The 3,665-nt window shown below is 41.3% G+C and overlaps 1 pseudogene; it reads right to left on the bottom strand.

The window, feature by feature from the left end:
• Window positions 1-287: 287 nt before the first annotated feature.
• On the bottom strand, window positions 288-1,250 carry LOC115642825 (annotated as a pseudogene).
• Window positions 1,251-3,665: the final 2,415 nt, after the last annotated feature.

The following is a 3,665-nucleotide window of genomic DNA, read 5'->3' as shown; positions in this document are numbered from 1 at the left end:
CAGTGGGTGATTCCCAGGCTCCTAATATATTTCAATAACAACCATATAACAAAATCTCATATCGCCATATACAATGATGATATACATATTTTAACAGAAGAATGAGTTTCAGCAGATCATGACCTTACATATGATACCTCACGAGGGATGCTTTTCATGAAATATCACAACTATATACAAAAGATGAATATAGGCTTTACAGGGGGCTACTGTGAGGTACAGTGCATCACAGGCTCATTACTTCAATCACCACGGCAGCTTTCAAAACCTCAGGGTAAATTATTATCTCATAGTCTCTGCATGTTTTTCTGAAAGCCACATTTACTGACTGCTTTACTCAGGGCTTCCTTGACCTCTCTGTTTCTCAGGCTGTAGATGAGGGGATTTACCAGGGGAGTTAGGACTGTGAAGCAGAGGGAGAGCACTTTCTTCAGATTTCTGAGTGTATCACGTTTTGGTAGCATGTAGACAATGATTATGGTTCCTTAGAAAATTATCACCACAGTGAGGTGAGAGGAGCAGGTGGAAAAGGCCTTTTGTCTCCTGGTGGTGGAAGGGATTCTCAGGATACTGTCAAGGATAAACATATAGGACATCAGGGTTAGTAGGAATGGAGGCAGGGTGAATACGGAGACTATTATGAAATTCACCAATATGCTCAGGTGTGTGTCACTGCAGGAGAGTTCCATCAATAGGATGGGATCACAATAGAAATGGTCAATTTCATTTGGGCCACAGAATATTAACTGTGATATGAATAAGACAAAGATTGTGATAGCCAAACAACAATTTAACCATGACCCATCAGCCAAATGGAGGCAAAACCTGTTATTCATAAGAGTTAAATAGTGCAGAGGTTTACATATGGCTAAATACCGATCATAAGACATTGCTGCTAGGAGATAGCATTCCGTAGCTGCCAGAGAGCCAGAGAAATACAGTTGTATGATGCAGCCATTGACTGAGATGGTTCTGTCCCTAGTCAGCAGACTGGCCAGTAACCTGGGCAGGAAGGTCGAGGTGTAGCAAATCTCCAAGTAGGACAGGTTACCCAGAAACAGATACAAGGGGGTGTGAAGATGCTGATCAGTCACAACAAGCACCACAATGAGAGTGTTCCCAGCCACGGTTGCCATGTAGATCACTAGGAACATTAGAAAGAGAAGAATTTGAAGGTCAGGGAGATCCCCAAATTCCAGGAGGATTAATTCTGTGACAGTTGTTTGGTTTCTCCAATCTGTGCCTGACATGGGCTGAGTCTAGGAACAAAAAAAAAAAAAAAAAACAAGCAGGGCAATCGAATTGGAAGAACATAGCATGAAATGTTAAGCAAGTCTTGTGAATTAATACCAAAAATATTTAGAATATTCCCTTCCTCTCCTGGTTACTGGCTCAAATTTTAAGGCTAAAAATGTATACTTTAGAGCAAAGTACCAGAAGTCTCAGTCCGAGGACAGATCACTGGTACCCATGTAGACCTCCCTGTGCCATATCAAAGCAATGTCTAATATAACAGTCCATATCTCTGGTAGAGAATTGGTCTGATCTGTCATATCAGAACTTGGCTATCTATCATATCTCATCTTGTGACATAGCAGAGCTAAAGAATGATGCTTAAGTTCTGTATTTCACTTCTGTCAATAGGCAGAATCACGCTAGGTCTTAGGAGTCAAAACCAATAAGTACATCAACTAAAATCTTGAACTCAGATTTTTCATTACAGTCTAGTGTCCATATACATTGATCTCTTGTTAGAATTAATTGAACTATATGGAACGATGAAGCCTCTGGCAGGACACTACTGAGAGTATCAGTTCAGGATAAAATTGCTTTGAGCAGGGCAGTTACAGCCCAAAGCTGGAGTTCCTTTACTATTAAAGCATGGCAAACCAGCCAAACAGAGAGGACTTTGGTTTTACCTCACTGGCTAAACAGACGTCAAAAAAGGAATTCCCTTAGACACTCCAGTTTCCCTAACAGCATCACTTCTTATGGAGATGACTGTTTATGAAAACCAATATCCCAGTAAAAGAAGAAAGGTTCTCCTGATCCCAAAGGACCAAGCCCCAGACCCAGGTCAATATACACATCAGATCTTACCCACAAATCACAGTGTTGCCAATCCTTTAGAATCTAAAATCTAAAGGCTTATTCATAAAAAGAAAGAAATAGAGATAAGAGCTAAAATTGGATCAGTGACATTCAGTAATGGCAAAGTTCTTGGTTCAGGCTTTTAGCAGTGATGGAATAAACTGTGGATTCAAATCAAGTCTCTGGAGTACGTACAACCACAGTTTGGATGGGTCATTCATTCCTCTGTTCAGAGCTTCAGTTTGTAGCAAAGTTCTTCCAGACTTAAGAAGCAGGAATGAAGACAAAATGGAGATGATGTACCTTTTAAAAACCTTTTGATATGTGGCTTGTGCTTCTTTTGTCTCAAATACAAGCTATCCAGCACATGGCATGGAAAAACCTTAGAGTTCTGTCCATAGGCATTTCCCTGTATGCCTTTCTGAGACACAAGGTGTATCTTCCTTCTCTCAGTGGGTCAGTTGTATAGCTGATGGTCCTTAACGGGTCATCAAGCAGGCCAGGCTGATGCAAATTGTGTGGGGTGTCACCCAGAAGCAAGTTTGAAATACAGACAGTACAGAGCCAATAGTTATAACTTTAAATATAAACATGATACATGCAAACAGGTAGCATAATCAAACCAGCAAATCATAATCTTCTCATAGACACCCACTTAATCCCCTTTCTCCAAGATTTAGTGCCACTACAGAATCTTGGTTACAACAATGGGCTATATAGTCACACTTCGTGTTAATAACTTCACAACATATATCCTGGTATATTCAGCATTTCAATGCCCTTTAGGAAAAAGAACAATTTTCATTCCCTCACAAGAGATCAGTTTACGTTGTAAATATGACGTGGAGTAAATTCTCCCTTAATTCCTGTGGTGGTGATGGTGACGTGGTCAGGGACTGGCAGCGGCTTTTCTGTTTCCTGATGTGGAATATGTAGCAGTAATAAAATAAGCTCTTTGGAGGATGGATCTTAGGAAGGGACAAAACCAGGCTGATGTGCAACACTAACTGGGGAGTTACCTCACCCCACTTCATACTGATTGTGGGATGATAATATAATTACCAGAAAGGCACAGGGGCAGGGGAGGGGGAAGATGCTGTCCATGTACTCAGAGTCTAGAAACAATCTGGCATGGGTCATCTAGGCTGGTAAGACTATCACCTTTTGCCACCTCATTGGGCATTAGGTGAGACAGATTCTCAGCTGATATAAATCAAGGTAGCTCCATTTGTGTCAGTGGGGCAGATCCCCAACTGAGGATGTTTCACAAGACATGGATCTCAAGCTCTATCTCTGTGAAATGGTGCTATGAACGCTGATTGGCACTGCGTTGGGAAGGTGGGGCTAAAATTGCTAATATTCACCTGAAGAAGAGCTAAGTGTAGCTAAAAAGCTTCTCTCCTCCACCAGCAGGAGTTAGTGCAATATAAGATATTATCTCACCGCCTTGTCCATCTAATATTCACAAACCACATTCATGCCCTGTTTCTTTCCTGGTAAATGCAGTCAGGAAAATGGTGCTCACCTGTAACCGCAGCACAGACCAAGTTTGAAGCAATGAGCTCTTATTTCTC

The sequence above is a fragment of the Gopherus evgoodei genome, unplaced genomic scaffold (assembly GCF_007399415.2).
Source record: "Gopherus evgoodei ecotype Sinaloan lineage unplaced genomic scaffold, rGopEvg1_v1.p scaffold_46_arrow_ctg1, whole genome shotgun sequence".
NCBI classification, from domain to species: Eukaryota; Metazoa; Chordata; order Testudines; family Testudinidae; genus Gopherus; species Gopherus evgoodei.
This window is presented reverse-complemented; position numbering and strand designations above follow the sequence as displayed.